This window comes from Orcinus orca, chromosome 1 (assembly GCF_937001465.1).
Source record: "Orcinus orca chromosome 1, mOrcOrc1.1, whole genome shotgun sequence".
Taxonomy (NCBI): domain Eukaryota; kingdom Metazoa; phylum Chordata; class Mammalia; order Artiodactyla; family Delphinidae; genus Orcinus; species Orcinus orca.
In genome coordinates, this window is record NC_064559.1 from 13,516,330 (window position 1) to 13,542,654 (window position 26,325).

Consider the following 26,325-nt stretch of genomic DNA (forward strand, 5'->3'; position numbering starts at 1 on the left):
TGACTCAGAAAAATTAAAAACAAGCCCAACACCAAAAAGCTGTGACAAACGTGGGTTCAGACTCTGGCTTTTGAAAAGAAGTTCCTGTTGAATTTAGCAGTAGTCTGGTTAGGTCAAATTTACTTCTCTAAGTCCACATTGGGATCCACCAGCCTCTGAGATCTTAAGACTTATAAGAGTTCCTTAAGCAATGAGTCAATGCAAGTTTTATTTTTTAAAAATTGCCCATTCACACAGAAGAAATACATCCTTTCACTTAGGAAGCAAGGAGTTATGTTGGTGTAGTTCAGAATGGACTCTGGCTCTGTCCCATCATCTGTGTTTGAGAGGGACCATGACTTTGATAAATGCTAGTGAAGAGTCTGAGGTTGATGACTGGATGACACCTCTCCAGATTCATTGGTCCAGAGCACATGGGAGTTTAATGGTCCCATAAATATTAACTGCTGTCTCTCTCCTGCTCAGAAAGTTTCCAGATCCATTCATCTCAATGCTTTGCTGCCTCCTTCTGCATGCTGCAGATTTTTCCAGGGATGTTTTATGGTTCATTTAAGTTGCCACTCATGTCCACAGGCCAAGGTTGGGGGAAGGGAAGAGACAATAAAAGAACAACCTATGAATAGTGTTCCAAATGCCCATGCACTTCTGTCCACGTTAATTGAGCCCTACTCTTTTCACTGCCTGATTTGCTCCCAAATTGTGACAGGTGCTGAAAAAGATGCATTAACTCTTTCATGTCATGAAGACTGAAAGTGCTAGGATCAGGTGATCAAAGAGGAAAATGCAAATCAACATCTTTTTGACTGGAGTACACCACTTTGGAGAGGGCAATGACTTCAAATATCCTGCTGGTGAGACATACAGAACTAAAACAAGTGATTCAGATGAAGTGTTATCTCAGAGACTAGCCCTTCTAAAAATTAGGGCTTGACAAGATTTTGTTGGACAAGTAGATGAATAAAACACATCCATGACACCCTAGGAAAAGGTAGCAAATTCTTCCTCAGAACCAGGCCCTAAAATCCCTCAGCTCCAGCCAGCTGCCTCAACAGTAAGTAGCCCTACCTTGCAGCCAGACTTCAAGAGCCTTCTGGAAGGTCACATATAAAAATTATGGATTTCGGAGCCATGAGGGCAACTGAGAGATTCTCATTCCAAACCTAATAAGGATTTCAAGCAGACTGCCTGAAAAATAGATATCTGCTTCGGAAAAAAAAAAAAAAAAAAAGTTGGTCCTTGAAATATAATCATGTTGTTTTGTATAGAAATGGTGACAGTGCTTTGCAGATAAGGACTGAATTATACTTATCTCTTTTTAGTGAACTCATCCTTTTACCAATTTGTCTACATCTTCCCATTTGTAGCATAAGGTGAAATTGAAAGGAAAATATTAAGATGTAAGGACAGCAAATAAGAAATTTAGGGGGAGAATATAAATCCAAATATCACAATTAATTTATTATGCTACTACAAGTGTTACCTGAACTGATGTCCTTAAAGTTAATTATCACAACCTTGGTCTTCTTCTTCACAGTATCAAAGTAATACATTTTAAATATATATATATATATATATATATATATATATAAATGATCAAATAATTTATGATGGTTAATAATAACTCATAGGTGTATTTATAGCATTAAGTAACATAAGTCTTTTTGTTAACATCTTTATTGGAGTATAATTGCTTTACAAAGGTGTGTTAGTTTCTGCTTTATAACAAAGTGAATCAGCTATACATATACATATATCCACATATCTCTTGCCTCTTGCCTCTCCCTCCCTCTCAACCTCCCTATCCCACCCCTCTAGGTGGTCACAAAGCACTGAGCTGATCTCCCAGTGCTATGCGGCTGCTTCCCACTAGCTATCGGTTTTACATTTGGTAGAGTATATATGTACATACCACTCTCTCATTTTGTCCGAGCTTACCCTTCCCCCTCCCCGTGTCTTAGAATCCATTCTCTAGTAGGTCTGCACCTTTAATCCTGTCCTGCCCCTAGGTTCTTCATGACCCTTTTTTTTTAGATTCCATATATATGTGTTAGCATACGGTATTTGTTTTTCTCTTTCTGACTTCACTCTGAGTGACAGACTCTAGGTCTATCCACCTCACTACAAATAACTCAATTTCGTTTCTTTCTATGGCTGAGTAATATTCCATTATATATATGTGCCACATCTTCTTTATCCATTCATCAGTGGATGGACACTTAGGTTGCTTCCATGTCCTGGCTATTGTAAGTAGAGCTGCAATGAACATTGTGGTACATGACTCTTTTTGCATCATGGTTTTCTCAGGGTCTATGCCCAGTAGTGAGATTGCTGGGTCCTATGGTAGTTCTATTTTTAGTTTTTTAAAGAACCTCCATACTATTCTCCATAGTGGCTGTATCAATTTACATTCCCACCAACAGTGCAAGACGGTTCCCTTTTCTCCACACCCTCTCCAGCATTTATAGTTTGTAGATTTTTTGATGATGGCCATTCTGACTGGTGTGAGGTGATATCTCATTGTAGTTCTGATTTGCATTTCTCTAATGATTAACGATGTTGAGCATTCTTTGATATGTTTGTTGGCAATTTGTATACCTTCTTTGGAGAAATGTCTATTTAGGTCTTCTGAGCATTTTTGGATTGGGTTGTTTGTTTTTTTGATATAGAGATGCATGAGCTCCCTGTAGATTTTGGAGATTAATCCTTTGTCTATTGCTTCGTTTGCAAATATTTTCTCCCATTCTGAGGGTTGTCTTTCATCTTTTTTATGGTTTCCTTTTCTGTGCAAAAGCTTTTAAGTTTCATTAGGCCCCATTTGTTTATTTTTGTTTTTATTTCCAATTCTCCAGGAGGTAGGTCAAAAAGGATTTTGCTGTGGTTTATGTCATAGAGTGTTCTGCCTATGTTATCCTCTAAGAGTTTTATAGTGTCTGGCCTTATATTTAGGTCTTTAATCCATTCTGAGTTTATTTTTGTGTATGGTGGTAGGGAGTGTTCTAATTTCATTCTTTTACATGTAGCTGTCCAGTTTTCCCAGTAACACTTATTGAAGAGGCTGTCTTTTCTCCATTGTATATTCTTGCATCCTTTATCAAAAATAAGGTGACAATATGTGCATGGGTTTATCTCTGGGCTTTCTATACTGTTCCATTGATCTATATTTCTGTTTTTGTGACAGTACCATAATGTCTTGATTACTGTAGCTTTGTAGTATAGTCTGAAGTCAAGTGAGCCTGACTCCTCCAGCTCCTTTTTTCTTTCTCAAGATTGCTTTTGCTGCTCAGTGTCTTTTGTGTTTCCATACAAATTGTAATTTTTTTAATCTAGTTCTGTTAAAAATTTCAGTGGTAGTTTGATAGAGATTGCTTTGAATCTGTAGATTTGGGTAGTATACTCATTTTCACAATGTTGATTCTTCCAATCCAAGAACATGGTATATCTCTCCATCTGTTTGCATCATCTTTAATTTCTTTCATGAGTGTCATAGTTTTCTTCATGCAGGTCTTTTGTCACCTTAGGTAGGTTTATTCCTAGGTATTTTATTCTTTTGTTGCAATGGTCAATGGGAGTGTTTCCTTAATTTCACTTTCAGATTTTTCATCATTAGTGTATAGGAATGCAAGAGATTTCTGTGCATTAATTTTGTATCCTGCTACTTTACCAAACTCATTGATAGCTCTAGTAGTTTTCTGGTAGCATCTTTAGGATTCTCTATATATAGTATCATGGCATCTGCAAAGAGTGACAGCTTTACTTCTTCTTTTCTGATTTGGATTCCATTTTTTTTTTCTTCTCTGATTGCTGTGGCTAAAACTTCCAAAACAATGTTGAATAATAGTGGTGAGAGTGGGCAATATTGTCTTGTTCCTGATCTTATTGGAAATGGTTTCAGTTTTTCACCATTGGGGACAATGTTGGCTGTGGGTTTGTCATATATGGCCTTTATTATGTTGAGGTAAGTTCCCTCTATGCCTACTTCCTGGAGAGTTTTTATCATAAACGGGTGTTGAATTTGTCAAAAGCTTTTTCTGCATCTATTGAGATGATCATATGGTTTTTCTCCTTCAATTTGTTAATATGGTTTATTACACTGATTGATTTGCTTCTATTGAAGAATGCTTGCATTCCTGGGATAAACCCCATTTGATCATGGTGTATGATCATTTTAATGTGCTGTTGGATTCTGTTTGTTAGTATTTTGTTCAGGTTTTCCATCTATGTTCATCAGTGATATTGGCCTGTAGTTTTCTTTCTCTGTGACATTTCCGTCTGGTTTCAGTATCAGGGTGTTGGTGGCCTTGTAGAATGAGATTGGAAGTGTTCCTCCCTCTGCTATATTTTGGAAGAGTTTGAGAGGGATGGGTGTTAGCACTTCTCTAAATGTTTGATAGAATTCGCCTGTGAAGCCATCTGGTCCTGGGCTTTTGTTTGCTGGAAGATGTTTAATCACAGTTTCAATTTCAGTGCTTGTGATTGGTCTATTTATATTTTCTGTTTCTTCCTGGTTCAGTCTTAGAAGGTTGTATCTTTCTAAGAATGTGTCCATTTCTTCCAGGTTGTCCATTTTATTGGCATCTTGTTGCTTGTAGTAATCCCTCATGATCCTTTGTATTTCTGCAGTGTCAGTTATTACTTCTCCTTTTTCATTTCTAATTCTATTGATTTGAGTCTTCTCCCTTTTTTTTTTTTGATGAGTCTGCTAATGGTTTATCAATTTTGTTTATCTTCTCAAAGAACCAGCTTTTAGTTTTATTGATCTTTGCTATCGTTTCCTTCATTTCTTTTTCATTTATTTCTGATCTGATCTTTATGATTTCTTTCCTTCTGCTAATTTTGGGCTTTTTTTTGTTCTTCTTTCTCTAATTGATTTAGGTGTAAGTTTAGGTTGTTGATTTGAGATGTTGCTTGTTTCTTAAGGTAGGATCGTATTGCTATAAACTTCCCTCTTAGAACTGCTTTTGCTGGCTCTGATAGGTTTTGCATCCTCGTGTTTTCATTGTCATTTGTTTCTAGGTATTTTCTGATTTTCTCTTTGATTTCTTCAGTGATCTCTTGGTTATTAAGTAGTGTATTGCTTAGCCTCGAGTGTTCGTATTTTTAACAGATTTTTTCATGTAACTGATATCTAATCTCATAGTGCTGTGGTTGGAAAAGATACTTAATACGATTTCAATTTTCTTAAAATTACCAAGGCTTAATTTGTGACCAAGATATGACCTATCCTGGAGAATGTTCCATGAGCTCTTGAGAAGAATGTGTATTCTGTGTTTTTTGGATGGAATGTCTTATAAATATCAATTAAATCCTTCTTGTTTAATGTATCATTTAAAGGTTGTGTTTCCTTATTTATTTTCATGTTGGATGATCTGTCCATTTGTGAAAGTGGGGTGTTAAAGTCCCCTACTATGATTGTGTTACTGGTGATTTCCCCTTTTATGGATGTTAGCATTTGCCTTATGTATTGAGGTGCTCCTATGTTGGGTTCATAAATATTTACAATTGTTATATCTTCTTCTTGGATTGATCCCTTGATCATTATGTAGTATCCTTCTCTGTCTCTTGTAATAGTCTTTATTTTAAAGTCTATCTTGTCTGATAGGAGAATTGCTACTCCAGCTTTCTTTTGAGTTCCATTTGCATGGAATAATTTTTTCCATCCCCTCACTTTCAGTCTGTATGTGTCCCTAGGTCTGAAGTGGGTCTCTTGTAGACAGCATATGTACAGGTCTTGTTTTTGTATCCATTCAACTAGTCTATGTCTTTTGGTGGGAGCATTTAATCCATTTACATTTAAGGTAATTATCGATATGTATGTTCCTATTACCATTTTCTTATTTGTTTTGGGTTTGTTTTTTAGGTCTTTTCCTTCTCTTATGTTTCCTGTCTAGAAAAGTTCCTGTAGCATTTGTTGGAAAGCTGGTTTGGTGGTGCTGAATTCTCTTAACCTTTGCTTATCTGTAAAGGTTTTAATTTCTCCATCAAATCTGAATGAAATCCTTGCTGGGTAGAGTAATCTTGGTTGTAGGTTTTTGCCTTTCATCACTTTAAGTAAGTCCTGTCACTCCCTTCTTGTTTGCCAAGTTTCTGCTGAAAGAGCAGCTGTTAACCTTTTGGGATTCCCTTGTATGTTATTTGTTGTTTTTCCCTTGCTGCTTTTAATATTTTTTCTTTGTGTTTAATTTTTGATAATTTGATTAATATATGTCTTGGCATGTTTATCCTTGGATTTATCCTGTATGGGACTCTCTGTCCTTCCTGGACTTGATTAACTATTTCCGTTCCCATATTAGGGAAGTTTTCAACTACAATCTCTTCAAATATTTTCTCAGTCTCTTTCGTTTTCTCTTCTTCTTCTAGGATCCCTATAATTTGAATGTTGGTGCATTTAATGTCCAAGAGGTCTCTGAGACTGTCCTCAATTCTTTTCATTCTTTTTTCTTTATTCTGCTCTGCAGTAGTAATTTCCACTATTTTATCTTCCAGGTCACTTAACAATTATTCTGCCTCAGTTATTCTGCTATTGATTCCTTCTAGAGAAGATTTAATTTCATTTATTGTGTTGTTCATCATTGTTTGTTTGCTCTCTAGTTTTTCTATGTACTCTTTAAATGTTTCTTGTATTTTCTCCATTTTATTTCCAAGATTTAGGATCATATTTATTATCATTATTCTGAATTCTTTTTCAGGTAGACTGCCTATTTCCTCTTCATTTGTTAGGTTTGGTGGGTTTTTACCTTGCTCCTTCATCTGCTGTGTGTTTCTCTGTCTTCTCATTTTGCTTAACTTGCAGTGTTTGGGGTCTCCTTTTTGCAGGCTGCAGGTTCGTAGTTCCTGTTGTTTTTGGTGTCTGCCCCCAGTGGCTAGGGTTGGGTTGTGTAGGCTTCCTGGTGGAGGGGACTAGTACCTGTGTTCTATAGGATGAGGCTGGATCTTGTCTTTTTGTGGGCAGATCCATGTCTGGTGGTGTGTTTTGGGGTGTCTGTGGACTTATTATGATTTTAGGCAGCCTCTCTGCTAACGGGTGGGTTTGTGTTCCTGTCTTGCTAGTTGTTTAGCATAGGATGTCCAGGACTGTAGCTTGTTGGTTGTTGAGTGGTGCTGGTCTTGGCGTTGAGATGGATATCTCTGGGAGATTTTCACAATTTGGTATTACGTGGAGCTGGGAAGTCTCTGGTGGACCAATGTCCTGAACTTGACTCTCCCACCTCAGACGCCCAGGCCTGATGCTCGGCCGGAGCACCAAGACCCTGTCAGTGACATGGCTCAGAACAAAAGGGAGAAGAAAAGAAAGAAAAAATAAAATAAAATTATTAAAATAAAAATAATTATTAAAATTAAAAAAAATTAAGTAATAAAACAAAAAGAAAGGAAGAAAGAAAGAAGAGAGCAACCAAACCAAGAAACAAATCCTCCAATGATAACAAGTACTAAAAACTATACCAAAAAACCCACAAAAAACAGACAGACAGAACCCCAGGCAAATGGTAAAAGCAAAGCTATACAGACAAAATCTCACACAGAAGCATACACATACACAGTCACAAAAAGAGAAAAAGGAAAAATATATATATATATTGTTGCTCCCAAAGTCCACCTCCTCAATTTGCGATGCATCATTGTCTATTCAGCTATTCCACAGATGCAGGGTACAACAAGTTGATTGTGGGGATTTAATCCACTGCTCCTAAGGCTGCTGGGAGAGATTTCCCTTTCTCTTTTTTGTTCGCACAGCTCCCGGGTTTCAGCTTTGGATTTGGACCCGCCTCTGCGTGTAGGTCGCCTGAGGGCGTCTGTTCTTCGCTCAGACAGGACGGGGTTAAAGGAGTTGCTGATTCGGGGGCTCTGGCTCACTCAGGCTGGGGGAAAGGAGGGGTACGGAGTGCGGGGTGAACCTGCGGCAGCAGAGGCCAGCATGACATTGCACCAGCCTGAGGCGCACCGTGCGTTCTCCCGAGGAAGTTGTCCCTGGATCACAGGACCCTGGCAGTGGCGGGCTGCACAGCCTCCCGGGAGGGGAGGTGTGCATAGTGACCTGTGCTCGCACACAGGCTTCTTGGTGGCGGCAGCAGCAGCCTTAGCGTCTCATGCCCGTCTCTGGGGTCTGCGCTTTTAGCCACGGCTCGCGCCCGTCTCTGGAGCTCCTTTAAGCGGCGCTCTTAATCCCCTCTCCTCGCCCACCAGAAAACAAAGAGGCAAGAAAAAGTCTCTTGCGTCTTCGGCAGTTCCAGACCTTTTCCTGGACTCCCTCCCGGCTAGCTGTGGCGCACTAACGCCCTGCAGGCTGTGTTCATGCAGCCAACCCCAGTCCTCTCCCTGCTCTCTGACCGAAGCCCAAGCCTCAGCTCCCAGCCCCGGCCGCCCCGGCGGGTGAGCAGACAAGCCTCTCGGGTTACTGAGTGCCGGTTGGCACTGATCCTCTGTGCGGGAATCTCTCCACTTTGCCCTCCGCACCCCTGTTGCCGTGCTCTCCTCCACGCCTCCGAAACTCCCCACCTCCGCCACTCGCAGTCTCCGCCTGTGAAGGGACTTCCTAGTGTGTGGAAACCTTTCTTCCTTCATGGCTCCCTCCCACTGGTGCAGGTCCCATGCCTACTCTTTTGTGTCTGTTTATTCTTTTTTCTTTTTCCCTACCCAGGTACGTGGGGAGTTTCTTGCCTTTTGGGAGGTCTGAGTTCTTCTGCCAGCGTTCAGTAGGTGTTCTGTAGGAGTCGTTCCACATGTTGATGTATTTCTGGTGTATCTGTGGGGAGGAAGGTGATCTCCACTTCTTACCCTTCTGCTCTCTTGAAGCTCCTCCATAAGTCTTTTCAAATTTTCTTTACACGTCATTCTGCCAACAATCCTGGGATAAGGAGGAGGTATTTAATAAGCGAATAAAATGAAGCTTAGAGATGGTGGGTGATTTATATAACTAAGATCATCACCAACAGAATAGCGATATTCCATGCAGGTCTTTATTTCCTTCTAGAACATCATGCTTCCTCTCCACTATCATAAGCAAATCATCAATAGGCAGTGCTATGATGAATTTGTTCACTTTCTATATAATGTCTTTCCTTGTCAGACCCACATGTATCAGTTCATTACTGTGAAAATAGTGATATATAACAACTACTTGTAAAACTCAGTGACTTAGACAAGCTGTTATTCTCACTCATACATTTCTTGGGTCAGCTAGGGTTAAGTATTCTAGGCTGGACTCTGATGATCTTGATTCCAATTTGCAGTTCGAGTTCAGATCTTCTCTCATCCTCTGGGCCATCACTAGCTGTAGCATGTTTTTTATGGTGCTGGCATAAGCACAAGAGGGATGAGCAGAAACGTGAGAGGCCTCCTAAGGCCTAAGTTCCAAATAGGAACTCTGCTGTGTCTGTCCATATTCTATTGCCCAAAGCAGAGCCAATGGCCAAATGTAGCATCCGTGGAGTGGGAACTCTCTCTCCTTTAGTGGAGGCAAAGGGCATGGATTCTTGTAGGAAAAGGGCATGGAGTCCAAGCAAGAGTACAACATTGGCTCAAAACATGAACATTCACGGAGATGACTGTTCTTGCTTACGGCTAAAGAAATACAAGATCATTAAGATTTTCAGGCAATTCTGTTGATGTGAATTGCATAATGGAGTGTTTGCAACATCAACATATGAAATTTATTGCACTGGAAAAGGATAGGTTCACCAGAAAAAAAATTCCTTGAGTATCAGATTTTGCATAGAGAAGCTGACTGTGGTGAATTAACATTTGCTGGAATCAATTGGCTCTCTATTCTGCTAATTGTCTCCACCCTGCCTATCTGGACACTGCAAAGATGAAAGGTTGTTTCGTTTGTTGCTGTGGAGTAGAGCTAACTCCAACATTCTGGAAGGAGCACCAGCACCATGTTCTGAAATGAATCATCACTGGAAGCAACACTTACTGAAGCACAGTTCTGCTGGGCAGAACAACTTTAAGAAGGACCATACCCAGCTCCTTGGCCAAGTGGAAAAAGCAAATTTAATTCAGAAAAAAATGAAAGTAATGTTTCAATGTCATTGGAATATCTTGCCTGATGTCTCTTGCGGTGAGATGATGGGAAGCAAGATAGGCAAGGCCTTGTGTGATCCACAGTGGCAGCTACATGAACACATGAAGAGTGACCTTAAGTTTCTCACTGGTCCTCACACAAACAGTTGTGTTTTCATGTATCTTTAATTATCTATATCAAAAAAAAAAAGAAAGAAAGAAAAAAGAAGAAGAAGAAATCAAATGTTACTATTGTGGTAGTGGTTGTTTGCATGTCTGTGTATATTTCAAAACAATCTAGCAGGTCCATTTAATGTTTTTCCCTGGTTCATACCCTTGTAGTAGTTTCCTAAGGCTGCCATAATAAATTGCCACAAAGTGGTGGCTGAAAACAATAAAGATTCATTCTCTCAGAGTTCTAAAGACCACAAGTCTAAAAGCAAGGTGGCAGCAGGGCCATGCTCCCTCTGAAGGCACTAGGGGAAAATCCTCCCATGTCTTTTCCTAGCTTCTGATGGTTTCTGGCTGATGCTTAGTGTCCCTTTGGCTTAGGGCTGCATCACTCCAATCTCTGCTTCTATTGTCATATGGCCTTCATCCCTGCATGTCTCCTCTACGTCTCTGTGTCTAATTCTCCTTCTCTTTTCTTTTATAAATATACCAATCAGTGGATTTAAGGCCCACCCTTAAAGAGTATGACCTCCTCTTAACTTGATTACATCTGGAAAAGGCTTATTTCCAAATAAGGTCACATTCCCAAGTATCAGGGCTTAGGACATCAATGGATCTTCTTAGGAGACACAATTTAACTCACTCTACCTGGATACACAGACCATGATGGAATTCCTTCCATGATCATCAGGAAATGTAGAATGCCATGATCCTTCATGTGATCAACAAATATTTATAGATAATCCAGAAAGTGCCCCAGAGAATAGTATGGCTTCCTCCCTCACTTGCTCAGATCTCTGTTCAAACATCAGCAAATCAGGGACACCTTCCCTGACTACCGTATTGAAAACAGCACTGCACTATACCCTCAGCACTCTCTATCCTCTACCTTACTTTGTTTTTTATTGTACCCATTACCTTCTGTTAGATTATACATTAATTTGGTTTTTTTGCCCTCATTAGCATATAAGCTCTAGGACAGCAGGGACTTTGTTTTGTACATTTCTCTGCTTTCAAAGACTTGTTCATTGTCTAGTACATAGTAGGAATTAAATATGTATTTGTTGGGTGAAGGAAAGAATGACTTAATGAATATATTAGCATACAAAAAAGGTTTTTAAATGCAATTATTTTTATCCAGAATGGATTCCTATGACTTCTAACTGGTCTTTGTTACTTATCTTTTTCTCCCACTAGCAGCATGATGGTCAGTGATAGAAATGAATGACCTAGTGATTTAAACATAGCTTTAGAGGTAGTAAGCTCATTTTATGCTACTTATTTTAAGTCAGAAATAAATCATTATTTGGATTTGGAGAGCTATTAAATATCCTTGATTACTTAAGGAAAACAATGAAAGCCATACCTTGCATGAAAATTGTTAGTGGATGTTTAGTGATTTTAGCACTTTGGAATAATTCTCAACCCAAAGCAAGTAAAAAATGCTCAAATATTAAACAATGATGAAAATAACCAAGGATCAAAGATAGGAAAATTACTGACAGTATAATTGGTCAATTCATTGACCAAACTCAAGTTGCCTCATCTTTGTAAATGATTAAACTTTGTTAGTGATAATGCCAAAAAATAGTGGTAAACTACCAGAGAAGAAAGATAAGAGAGGGAGACAAAAACAGAAAAGAGTAATAAAAAAGAAAAGAGATCTATAAATAGCCAAAGTGACAGCAGAACAGATGGCAGAGATGAGAAATAATGAGTGAGGTTAATGAAAAATAAAGATGACTATTAAAGTGTATCCAGAAAGAAGCATTGTCTCAGAGACGACTTACTGCAAGGGGAAAAAAAAAGAAAAGAAAAACCCCACTAATGCTGGCTTCTATTAAGGAAATCAAGCTCAGGAAATACACTAGGACTTCACAGGAACTGAAGTCCTTAGGCAACTACTTGCTCTGTAGCTCTTCATTAGTCTATTGGATCAGTTCCTTCTGAAACATCTGCTTAGTCCTTGTTCTGAAGCTTCAGTCCCTAAATCCATGACCTACCTCAAGGGTTCAACCCTGACTGACTCTGTTTCTGAGCATCTCCTCTCAGTGTCTGGGACAGAAAACTAATTGGCTCAGCTTGGGTGTTGCAGGACACTTGACCCTTCAGCCAAGGTGGCTGCATAGAGGGTGGGTTGTCCAGTTGTACTTAGTTTGCCCCTTCCAGGCTATGAGTGAAGAAGGTCCTTTAGGAAGGAAATGTATGGTGGTAAATGGAACTGGCACTTCTAGTACAAAATCAAGCAGGGGCACCACTGGGACATCAAATCAGCCTTTCTTTGGCTTGGCACTGCTTATGTTCATCCTTTACCCTTTCCACAAGTGATTCCCAATGCTGGGAATATATTTCATGTTCCCCCAAATTATAGCCTGTCTCAAGTTTATCTCCAATTCCTCCTTCATAAATTATTTTCTATGTCAGGTCACAGTGACTATCTAGCCTATGTAGCATTTTTGTAATTCATAACCACATGATCAACTTAATTTTCATCTCTTCACTGACATATATCATAGGTTATTTACTGATTATACTGTGCATATGCTAGGATTTCAGTGAAAATTGACTAATGGGGGTGAATGCGTCAGTTGAAGCCCTTTGTATCTCAACTGCTTTTGAAGGAATTATCCTGCCTGCTGGGAAAAGTGCAAGCATTCTGTGAAAGGAAAATATAAGCTCTGCTTATTTTAATACTCCTAATAGCACCACTAAATTCAGATGATGCCTCACAGAATGCACACAAACTATATATGAGGACCGTGTGTGAGGCATTCCTGTAATTCATGCTGTGCTATCCTTGAGTAAAATTAACCAGGCAGAAATCAAAATGATATTAGTTGCATGTACACAGCAAACTCAATGCAAGTTTAAATTTTTTCTATATATTTTATTTGGATTTATTTTGCATTTTTTGATTTTGTTTTTTTGGTCAAAGAGAAGAAGCAAATATAAGAAATTTATGCTAACATTAAAACATATTTAAAGAGAGAGATCTGTACATACTGGAAAAAAATTGCAAGCATGGGAAAATCTTACTGAATAAGTACAATACAAGACCATTTTTGTTATGTAGATTCAACTTACAAAGACAGCTGGTCAAATCTGAGGTCAATAAAAATGCACCAATGTTATAGTTCCTGCTCCTACGTAGAGATGATTTATGCCTGGTCCTCTATTAAAAGCTTAGAGAATACCCTCAGACTTTGGCTAAATAAAAAGGTAAATATCTACAGCTAAATAAATTATATGATTATTCAAAAGGTGGGTTTTACTATTTCTAAGTGACTAAAAGGTCAAAAGATTAAAAGCAAAGAAAAACATTTAAAAAATCATGACACTGTAAGAAAAAAAGTGAGTAGCTCGTGAAATCATTTCTAAAGTTAGCCTACTTATTGAAATGTTTACAATGGGGGTGCAAATTGTGGTAACCTTTGTAAAATGCTTCTCTACTGGATGCCGATTAATCTAGAGTTGCATTCAAACTTAATAAAGGTCACTGTCTGCAGGAGCAAGTACAGAAAACAGCAAAGAAAGCACATATTTTAATGATTGGATATACAATTTTCCAGCTTTGAAGAAGATCGCAAATACTATTGCATCCTTCCTTTTACAGAAAGATTAGAAATGTCACCCGATGCCTGCAGTAAGGATCAAAGCAACCTAAAAAAGGTTTAGGGAAAACGTGACCTGGTGTTATGTTTTCAGAAGTGTTTGGTGATGATGAAGCATGTGTAGGCTTTGAAGTAGTGCCTGCCCAAATTACACTAGCATGAATTCTTGGAGCAGTAAGCACTACTTCTTCACACCCCATCAGCAGGTAAAACCCACAAGAAAAAAGAGTGGGTACAAGATGATGTCATGAAATATGACTTGTCAGTTATATTCAAAATAGCAGGTTTTCTCCATGATTAGCATAAGGAACACTAACAATGATGGAATAGAAACTTCTATTAAAGGTTGAAAAAAGAACTATGTTTGAGCTCTCAACTTCAGCCTTTAATTCACTAATTGATTTTGGAGAACAGCTACATTATACCACAAACAGTTATCTCCATCATTACAAGAAAGAGGTTAAATGGCCAAAAGAGCAAGCTTATTTTCATTCAAGAGCTATTCATTGAGTAATTTTTACCATTAAGGCATTTGCGGGACGTCCCTAGTGGTGCAGTGGTTAGGAGTCCGCCTGACAATGCAGGGGACATGGGTTCGAGCCCTGGTCCGGGAAGATCCTACATGCCACAGAGCAACTAAGTCCGTGTGCCACAACTACTGAGCCTGCACTCTAGAGCCCGCGAGCCACAACTACTGAGCCCGAGTGCCACAACTACCGAAACCCGCATGCCTAGAGCCCGTGCTCCACTACAAGAGAAGCCACCACAATAAGAAGCTCACACACCACAACGAAGAGTAGGCCCTACTCACCGGAACCTGAGAAAAGCCCGCACACAGCAATGAAGACCCACCGCAGCCAAAAATAAATAAATAAATGTTAAAGAAGGCATTTGCTACTTTGTTGAATGAATGAATGAGTAAAACAGTAAAAAAAAAAAAAGACAACTATAAATGCCACAAGATAAAGTACAGTGTGAGTTCCAAAGGGACAGTGTTCACTTCCAACTTGAAGGGTTCAGGGAAGGTTTCATGTAGGGGGATCACATTTGATGACCTCAAAAGTTGAGTAAGGTATAAAAGTTTACAGTTGGTAGAACCGCATTCTATGTAAAAGGAAGCATAAGCCCAGACCCACCACACTAAAGCACAGCAGGAATAAAGGATGGCAGAAGAGAAGAGGTCTTGGAGCAATGAGGTCAGATCACCCAGCGCCTTGGAGACTGAAGAGATGTTCTTTCTTCTGCAGACTGCAGGGAGTCTTTAAAGGCATCTGAGTAGGTGAGTGACCCATTAGGGTTCTGCTTTAAGAAGACTTATCTGGTAGGAATGGATAAGCTGAAGGCAGGAAAAATGAGCTGCAAAAGATCAATTAGGAGGCAGTTAGCAAGGTCTAGATAAGAGATAATGAGGATCTAAGTTTGCTGGGGACAATGGAAACTGAGGTGGGGAATGAAAGTGAGAAATATTTCACTGCCAGACCTGTCAGATTCACAACTGAGCAGGTGTGAGGGAAAAGGACGAGGTAGGAATGAAATCATCATGAGGTTATTCAGCCTGTGATGATAGTGGCTTTAACAGAAATAGGGAAGGATGTTTGGGATGGAAGATGAACTTATTTTGAATGCCTGGACTTCGAGAGGTCAACAGGACATCCAGAAAGAGACATCTAATGCGCAGGATGGAATACAGCCCTAAAGCTCAGCAGAGAAGTGAATGCTAAAGACAGAGGGACACCAGAACCTTCTTTTCTTCCCCTTCTTCAAGAACTCAAGTGTCAGAGTATTTTTCGGACATGAGTGCTCAATCAGCATTGTTTTCCACATCATCTCTATCTATATCTACAGATAGATCACCAGTGGTCTGTATAATGAGCTTACACCGTCATGAAAAAATGTGAGGATGCTCTCTTCATCTAGACAGGGATGTGTGCAGTAGTTCTCCATTGATATTACTCAGCCATAAAAGGAACGAAATTGGGTCATTTGCAGAGACATGGATGGACCTAGAGACTGCCATAAAAAATGAAGTCAGAAAGAGAAAAAGAAATATCGTATATTAACGCATATATGTGGAATCTAGAAAAATGGTACAGATGAACTGGTTTGCAAGGCAAAAATAGAGACACAGATGTAGAGAGCAAATGTATGGACACCAAGGGGGGAAAGCGGGGTGGGGGTGGGAGGGTGGGATGAATTGGGAGATTGGGATTGACATGTATACACCGATGTGTATAAAATAGATAACTAATAAGAACCTGCTGTATAAAAAAATAAAGAAAAATTTTAAAAAATCGAATCACTATATTGTACACTGAAAATAAAATAAAGTAAGAAAAAAAGTTGTCCATTAAAACAATGTATTTTTCTAACACACGGTTTCTGTGGAATTGTCACAGAACATAGTCCCCCACTTCAGAAAATAACAACAAAACCCTGATAATAAGGAAAAACAGAGCCATCACTACATCCTTCTTTACTCCACAGAAAGTAGCAGAGTTTTAGGACTTCCCTGGTGGTGCAGAGGTAGAGAGTCCGCCTGCCGATGCAGGGAACACGGGTTCGTGCCCCGGTCCGGGAAGATCCCACATGCCGCAGAGCGGCTGGGCCCGTGAGCCATGGCAGCTGAGCCTGCGCGTCCGGAGCCTGTGCTCCGCGACGGGAGAGGCCACAACAGTGAGAGGCCCGCGTACCGCAAAAAAAAAAAAAAAAAAAAAAAAGTAGCAGAGTTTTAGGCGAACAGAGGGTGCGTGATAAGTATGTGTAGGTTGAATCGTGCCTGCGCTCTGCTCCTGACAAAGAAGGGAGACAATATGAGTTGAAGGGGTGGAGGCAGCTGTGTGGTTCAGGAGGACTCTGTTCCCGAGGACAAGGGAGAGGTGTGAAGAGGCCACTGGGATGGCACAGCTCAAGAAAGACAAAAGTCTCTCCCAGATTCAGGCTGCCAGGGCTGGCTGAGGCTCTGACTTTCCCTCTCTCCCTCTTCACTCAATTGCCCACTGGCCCCTTCCAAAGGCATGCCCTTCACTGTTTATCTTTGTGCTTTGCTATTCCATGTGGGGTCCAGGATCCAACTTCTGCCCCTCAGCATCTGATCAAAGTGCAGCTCCCTCCTTCCTTCCTCAAACCCCTGCAAGACAGCCAGTCTCACCTGATACAAATCCCTGTAGCACACACACCACATCCCCACGCACCCGACCCATCTGATCTCCTACCCGTTTACTTCCTGTTTCACCACACTCCAAATATTGCAGCTCTGAGATTAACCTTCTCAACCTGGAAGGGGAAATGCAGCACTGGACTTGAAGGACTCTGATGAAATTGTTTCTGCAGCTACTCCAGGTTTCTAGCTGCTTGGTCTGAGGGTGGAGAGTCTTTTGGACTGTGGCATTTTGCTGCAGTGCTTGGTCCTTGCTCTGCACTAGGAGAGCAAAGTCTGTGTGTGTCTGGCTTGTTTTCTCCATGCACGCAGGGCACCTGGTTGAATGCACATTGAGCAGTAGCAAAGGTGCTGGGAAGGGGCTCAGCAGCATAAACCAGGCCCAAGGAAGGAGGGACCATGGCCCAAGGGGAAGTACTGAGAGAAGATTCTTCATCGTTTCTATCAGTCAGAATAGGAAAGGAGGGCTCTACATATGTCCTTTCTTTGTAGCCCTGCAATCAGTACTGGAAAAAGGAACTGAAAGACTAATCTCAAGCAAAAGAGCCATTAAAATTCCTTCTTTTGGAATAGACTTTCAGGAGTCAAGGGAGATTCTCATACAAACTGCAGCAGTTTTAACTGGTTGTCAAGAGTCTAGACTGGGTGCACCCCAATGTTCGTAGCAGCACATTTTGCAATAGCTAAGACATGGAAACAACCCAAGAACCCATCAACAGACAATTGGTTTAAGAAGATATGATCTATATATGCAATGGAATCTTACTCAGCCATCAAAAAGAATAAAATATTGCCATTTGCAGAAACATGGATGGACCTAGAGAATGTCATATTAAGTGAAGCAAGTCAGAGAAAGACAAATATATATCACTTATATGAAGAATCTAAAAATAATACAAATGAATCTATATACAAAACAGAAACAGACTCATAGACATAGAAAACAAATTTAGGGTTACCAAAGGGGAAAGGGAGGAAGGAAGGGATAAAATAGGAGTATGGGATTAACAGATACAAACTACTGTATACAAAATAGATAAGCAACAAGGATTTACTGTATAGCACAGGGAACTATATTCAATATCTTGTCCTATAATGGAAAATAATCTGAAAAAAATATATGTACCAATATGTAACTGAATCACTTTGCTGTATACCTGAACCTAACACAATATTGTAAACCAACTACATTTCAATTAATAAATAAATAAGGGTCTAGACTGGAGCCAGGTGGGTTTAAATCTGACACTCAATGACTATTTGATTTTGGATGAATCACTTAAACATTACAGTTCTTTGTTTCCTCCTTTATCCACTAAGGATGGCAGAAACACCTACCTCAAAGGACCGCCATGAAAATAGAAGGAGGTCGTCCAGAGGAAGCAGTAAGTGCACAATAAATGGGAGCCATCATGGCTGTTCTCATCATTATCTTTATCAGGGCACAGTTTCCTGTGAACGTTTGAAGGACTTTCTGCACACAGACATGTGGAGTTATAGTTTTCTCTGATCTATAGAAAAATACTTGGCTGTTTCTTTCTTGTCTAAGTCACAAAAAAGCCACAACTGTAAGCCAGGAATTTTGTACCAGGCCCCAATAGTCTTTTCTTTAAATTCCAGAACTCTAAAGCAAAATCAAAGAAGGATCTCTTCTCCAGCCTCTTACTCAGGGACACTGGGGAGTCCTGAAGTTTGGTAGGTTCTTGGTAGGCGCTGAAGTAGCTAAGTTTGGTGATAACTCAACAGGCTGTCTCTAACTGAGAGAATGTCTATGATGCTTTGTTGGCACATACAACTTCAGCGAAATTATATAATAGGCAAAGCAGGTCTTCAGAAAGAATTCCAGTTTTAGTTTTGCACTCTTGATCCATATTGGCAACTCTTGACTTCCAAGTATTTTTTTTCTTTTCCTGGATTTGCTTAAATATAAATAATACATGTATTTTTGGTTTTATTTTAGATATAATTTACTTCAAACATTCAGAAAATAATGTAACATATACTTATATACCCATTATGAAGATTTAATAGATTTATATTTTTTGTCATATTGGCCTCATCTTCTTTTTCTTCTCCATTTTTTCTGGAAATGAAATAAAGTATCAACTACAACTCAAAACTTAATTTTGCATTGCTTTTCTCTTCCTCATCTTTAGAAAAACATTTTCCTGAGGTTGGTATATATCACTCCTGTGAATGTTTTTAAAAAATGATTCTTTACATAGGGATATATTCATAAATAAGGTATTTACATAAATATAATGTCACATGTATTCTTTTGCAAATTGCTTTTTGCCACTCAATGTTATGTTTTGAAACTTTGATTCATTTTAAATTCTGTGAATATACCACAGTTGTTTTTTTTTTCTACAGCTTTGAACATTTTCCCCTGCCTCTTATGTGCTTATGGAAGAGTTTTCCATAACAGAAAGCCTAAGAATAAGTCTTCAACTTTATTAGATATGCCAAATTGCTCGTCCAAGTGATTGTACCAATTTATATTCACACCAGAACTGAATGTTTTCAATTCCCTACACTTTTGCCAACATTTGCTATTATCAGGATTTTAATTTTTTTGCCAATTTTGTGAAAGTGAAATAGTATCTCTTTGTTATTTTAATATACATTTCCTGGTTTTTCATGGATCTGGGCAGTTTTTCATGTATTTATTGATAATTTGTGTTTCTTTGTAAGTTGCATGTTTATGTCCACTAAACATTTTTCTAATGGATGGTATATCTTCTTACCAATTTGTAGGGGTTATGCAAAGTTTTTTATATGTATTGCAAACACATTTTTTTATAGTAGCTTGACTTTTTTCTATATCTATATAATGTTTTAAAATTCTAAGATAGTTATGTATACCAATATTTTTCTTTAAAATTTTTATTTTTATGTATTATTTAATAAATCCTTTTCTATGCTGAAATAAGGAATTTTTTTGTATTTTATCTTAAAGGTTTCAAAGTTCTCACTTCATATATATATATATATATACATATTTAACAATTTGACATCATGTATGTTATATATGTGATATAGGGTAAGTGTTGTGTATGTGTATGTGATATAGGGACTTATTTTTTTTCATTTCCATTAAGCAAATAATCACTCCAGGATGATTTTTTAAATAAAAAATGGGCTTATTTATTTATATATTTTTCCCAAAAAATATTACATGACTGCTCAAAATTTGACTCTTTTCTGGGCCTTCTTCTGCCCTTACTCCCCAGGAATTGGACAGAGTCTCTTTGAGCAGCCTTGGACCAGCACAGGAAGACATTGCTTGTAAGGAGCTCAAAGGTTCTCCAGGGCTCAGGCAGCTTTTCTGGGAAACAGAGAAGGCTGTGGACATGTGGACAACACATTCTACTACCTTCTAGAATGTTCATTCCAATCTGCTATGATGAGAGATAGACAAATTTGGACCTATGTACACATAAGATGTTGGAGAGAGACATGAAATAAGTTGCTGTTTTATCCTTCAAACACCCCACTGATGAATTCTTGGAGTAAGGGCAGACCTGAACTAGCGTTGAGGAACAAGAGGGTTAGTTGGCTATGGGGCAGCAACAGTCCAGTCCAAGCTAAGAACATCTAGTAAGAAATGTGTGCAGAACCAAGCAACACCTCCAGATCCTCTAGGGATGGCTTGATGCATTATTCAATTCAGCACCAGATGAGTCTAAAGTCCAGAATGATTTTTATTTTATTTTATTTTATTTTTTTGCAGTACGCAGGCCTCTCACTGTTGTGGCCTCTCCCATTGTGGAGCACAGGCTCCGGACGCATAGGCTCAGCGGCCATGGTTCATGGGCCCAGCCGCTCCGCAGCATGTGGGATCTTCCTGGACAGGGGCACGAACCCACGTCCCCTGCATCGGCAGGCGGACTCTCAACCACTGCGCCACCAGGGAAGCCCCAGAATGATTTTTAAACCAGACTATCCTTTCCTCACTATTCTTAATGCCACCTCTGTTATATAGAAAGGTCCTGTACATTCGTGAGTCTCCTTCCAGGGTGCACTGTTCTATTGATCCCAACCTGTGCCAATAATATTCTGTTTTAAACATGATGACTTTATAAATAATATTTGTATTGAATTGTGTCAATCCCTCCCCCACTTGTAATTCTTTCTCTTCAAATTTATTTTGCCTTTCTGAACTTGCTATTCTTCCATGTGAATTTTAGATCACTCTGTCAAGTTCTGTTCATAGCTCTGTTGCATTTTTATTATAATTACATTGAATTTATAGATTAATTTGGTTATAATTTCCAACTATGTGATTTTAGGCATTCCCATCAATTAATATAATTTATTTTTCAATTTACTCTGTCTTCTTTTATCTGCTTCAATATTATTATAATTTACTCTGAAGAGTAAGATCTTTTATTTTATCTTTTATCTTAGATTTACTCCTGTGTTATTCATTGCTTTTTTGCTTTTGTAAGATGTATTGTATTATTTTTCCTAAACATTAAACATTTTTTGTTCCTAGTGTATAGGAATGCTATTGATTTTCATGTAAAAATCTTGCATCTAACAACCTTGTTTATTAATTCTTATAATTTGCATGTAGATATTGTTTAATTGTCTATAAAAATAATGTTTGCATGAAAAACCATACTTGTGTTCCTTCCTTTCCAAGTATTTTAGCTGCATTTCATTTTCTTGTGTTATTACACTGGCTAGGGTCTCAAATACAATGTCAAATAGAAATATCATTAAAAGGCAACCATTTGTTCTTCTCTGATTTTAAAAAGAATATGTCTAATATACAAATATTGTAAATTCATGTACTTTAATTGAGTCAAATTAAATTGATAAAAGCTATTAAAACAAATAAGTTTTTATTAGATAAATGACTTCTTAATCTATTAAGATAATTCTTTCTGTCCTTTAAAGTGTTAATGAGGTAAATTAATTTTCCAACTGTTGTATACAAAATTTTTCTGAAACAAACCAAATCACTAATTATACATTATCTTTTATTGTTTTTTAATTACTGCATTCAGTTACTAAAATTTTACTCTTTGAATCTGTTTTCATAAGTGAGAATGACTTACATTGTTCTTTCTTGGACTCATCTTGACTGATTTTATTATCAGTAATATACTTGCCTCATAAACTGTATTGGAACACTTTCTTGATTTTTCTATTTTCTGAAACAGTTTGTAGATGATACAGATATTTTTCTCTGAAGTTTGGTAAACTTGCCTATAAAACCAGCATGATTTTGTTGTTGTTTTGTTTGTTTGCTTTGTTTTTTTAGAGAGTTGATTTTATTATACTGATTATTTTGCTTAATGGTTATAAGATTTTTTGGATTTTCTAGTTTTTCTTGAGTGTGTTTTAAAAAAAAGAACATTATTTTTTCTAATATTTCAAATTTCTTGTCATAAAATTATTCATAGTATCATTTTCTTAAAAAGTGTTATCTCTAGTTAAGTTCTTTTAGAGTTTCTCGTATTATTTATTTGTGTCTATTCATCGTGCTTCCACAGGCATTGTCATAGTTTTCTCTCTTTTATTAACCTTTGCAACTAAACATATTTTATTTTTGTTTATTTTCTCTATTTTGATTTGTATTCTACTTCTCAATTTCTGATCTTAGCATTATTATTTCCTTCATCTTACTTTTTTTCCTATTGTTGTTCTTGACTTTGTTAATTTTATTTATTTATTTTTACTTTTAAGTTTATACACCAGGCTCTAAATTTTGTTTGTAAATTTTATTTATTTATTTTTACTTTAAAGTTTATATACCAGGATCTAAATTTTTCTCCAAGTACCATTTTAACTACATCACATAAGTTTTGACATATGGAATTTTTATTTTCACCACCAAATATTTTCTAATTAATATTTTATATCTTGTCTCATAAATTAATAAATTAATAAGTCTTTTAAATAATTAAAGAATGGGACACCAATTTCTATTTGGTATTTATGTTTATTTTATTGCACTGTTCTCAGAGAACAGCGTCAATATAGCAGATCTTTGGAGTTTGTTGAACTTGCACTAATCCATTATTTTGAGAAACCTACTTAAGATGCAGAGACATATTCTGCCTCATGCAGATTATCACATAAGCCATGTTTTCAAGATATGCTGTCTTTGGGAAATCAAAACCAAATCCTTTGCCTTATTTTTTTAGTATAGACCCCAAATATTCTAAATTTTGTAAGGGGAAAAACACAGTTTGAGCCCAGGAATACTGAAACATCAGTAATCATAAAACTTCATACAAAACCCTAGTTTATTTTAAAGGATTAAAAAACTCCCTAGGCACAAAAAAAGTCATGCAATAGGCACACCTTTTGGAAATATCTTTCTGTGAGTATCATTTTGCTCCATGCTAGTGCTACTTGTGTTCTTACAACAGAAGTTGTAGACAAAGGGGATGTGAGAATTCTTCTGCCCCAAACATTTTTTTCTTTTTTATTACTTTCAAAAATACACATTTGTGGGTAAAATTTTGACAGCTCTGAATAGGAATGTGTCTATTGGGTCACAGTTTTAACTGGCAGCTCTTTATCCCTTATCTTTGTAGTGGAATATAAAATAATAGTGAACCTTGAAAACTTAAGATGTCTTAGATTAGACGAAATATATGGTGTTTCAGATACCTGGGATTCCATGGGGTAAAATTCTTTCTTTCATCTACTGGATCTCTGAACTACATCTGTGATGTTGTTAAGTCATTAACTAAGTTAAGCTTTACATTTTTTACTTTATAGGATTGTTGTGGGGGTGAATGAGTGTATCTAAAACACTTAGACATTAACCTGGGACCCAGTATATGCTACACCAGAGTCCTCATCAGGCAAGGGCACTGAATCAGAAAGAGCATCTGGGATGCCCACAGATGCAAATAAGAGGATAGAGTCTATATTCTAACATGACCAGCAGCATGTAAAAGGTTATTTCTTATGGCTTTCTTTCAGACCAATTCAAATACATATTGGTAGAAAATGCAGGTGTAATCTGCTTTAAATTTGTGGGTTGTCTTTATTCCCCCATGTGTGTTTGCCGTATTTACTCTTACGAGTCCTTTTTTTCATCAGGAGGTCTAGTCTCTTGTCTCCTGCCTTCCCCACCCACCCGTGATCCATGATGCTATTTGCTATCTGTGCAGCAGGGCAGTTCCACTTGAAGACTTGATAAGAGCAGTTGGAGGAGTGGGAACAATAATTATTCTTGCCAACATTTATAGTTAAAGTCTTTTCAGCAGCTCTTATCAGACTTTCAGTGGAGAACTTGCTGCTGACAAGACTAAAATTACAAAGAGATTCTTTTATTTATTCCTCAGTGGAAGCATGGGAATAAGATTCAAGTTAGAAAAATCAAACTGCTCAGCTATAGCTTTGCATATGCACTTAAACTGGAACTCTTCTGCCTTCATTCTCAACTCTTTTGTTACTCAGTCCTTGTCAGGCTATTTTGTCCCACTCTGAAGCCCCAGGAACTCAGCGTCCTTCCCACCAAACACATGTCATTCCTGTAAACATTGCCCCTAATACTTTGGTTCTTCCATGTCTTTCTGCTCACTATTGGAGGAATGTCCTTTTCCCTATTCTATTTTTTTTATCTCCTAATTGCTTTTCAAAGTTCAATGGAAATTGCATCTGTCCTATCACTTTTTAAGTTTATTGAAACCTTTATCAAACACTTAACCTAGGCAAGTGTTTTGCCAAGTGCTGAGGAGATAGTGATAAATGAGACAAAATTCCTGTCCTCAGGAATCCCATAGTGTACTGGAGAAGACAAACAAGTAAACAGATAAATTTCAACTCAATCTATAAGAGCTATTACAGAGATATTAACAAAAAATCTCTGAAAATACAAAGGAAGGAAGTCATAGGGTGATGTGCAAGTTTTAATGATGTGACACCGGAGCTCTACCTAGAGAGATGAATGGAGATTTACATTATTTAGAAAGAAAGGCTTCCAGTGCAAAGCAGAATATACTAAACATAAGGTTATAAAAGGAGTGGTTGCATGAGAGGTCAAATGAGTGACAGAAGATGGTAAATTGAGGCCACGATGTGACTGACCTTGTATATTAAGCTCAAAATTTGTATTACTGTGGAGCTAGCAGTGAGGAGGCACAGAGGTTTATAAACAAGATGTAATCGGTTTTGTTTTTCTAGAGCCAAGATTCTGGCAGTGGTTCATTTGCCAAATGTGGCCCCAGATACCCACAGAGTACCTGTTCAAATTATCAGAAATAAAGACCTCAGATATACTAAATCAGCTTCTCCTGGGGATGAGCACAGGCCACAGGAATCTTTATTTTTAAAAACCTCTTAGGACTTGTATGATTTAAAGCTGATTTGGGGATCCCTAGGTAAAGGATGGAAACCAATTGTTTCTCTATCAGGATAAAACCATTTGCATTTCTGCAAGATAAGAGTCATTTTTATTACTATCCATTTTCTACAATGTATAAGTTGCAAAATAGTCTCAAACCCTATAAAATGAGATAATCCCAGAGCACCAACTAGAGAACATCCAATAGTCCATTAAAAGACATCTAGCAATCCCTTTTGCCTTTTCATACAATTTTTCCTAACAGAACAATGGGGAAATTTTTGGAGAGTTTTAAGCAGAAGACTGACATGTTCTGATTTACATTTTGAAAAGATCACCTTGACTGTGTTTTTCTCTTACTGCATTTATCAGTCATTTTATCATTGATTGATAATAAGTTTTGTTTTTCACACTAGACTGTGAGTTTTTTAAGAGCAGAGATTATATCTTTTTCGCCATTATGCTGAGATATTTCACCATAGTGCATAGCACAGTGCCTGACAAAATGGTTGATAATCAGAAAATACTTGTTAAAGCGGGAGGAATAGAAAGGACTTGTTGACTGATAAGATGCAGCATCCAAGCAAGCAGAATTCCAAGCTTCTGGTTTGGGAAACTGGTGGAAATGGATATCATTTGCAGAGTAAAGAGTATAGGACTGGGAACAGACTTCCAAGAGAAGATAAAACTGTCTCTCTTCAATGTCTTTTGGTATCTCTAAGGGAGACTGCCTAGATCTTCTTCAAACCTGGATCCTCCTGACTGAACAGCTGGAATCCATTTCCCAGCCTGGCTCATATGGTTAGTTATGGCCATTTGACTGAGTTCTGACAAATGGGGTGTGAGTGGTAGTGATGTGGGCTCCCACCGGGATGTACTCATACATAGTCCTCTTCCTCTTCTTATTTCTTTTTTAAATTATTGAAGTATAGTTGATTTATAAGATTATATTAGGTTCAGGTGTACAACATGGTAATTCAATATTTTTATAAATTATACTCTATTTAAAGTTATTACAAAATAAAGTCTTTATTTCCCTGTGCTGTACAATATATCCTTGCTGCTTATTTATT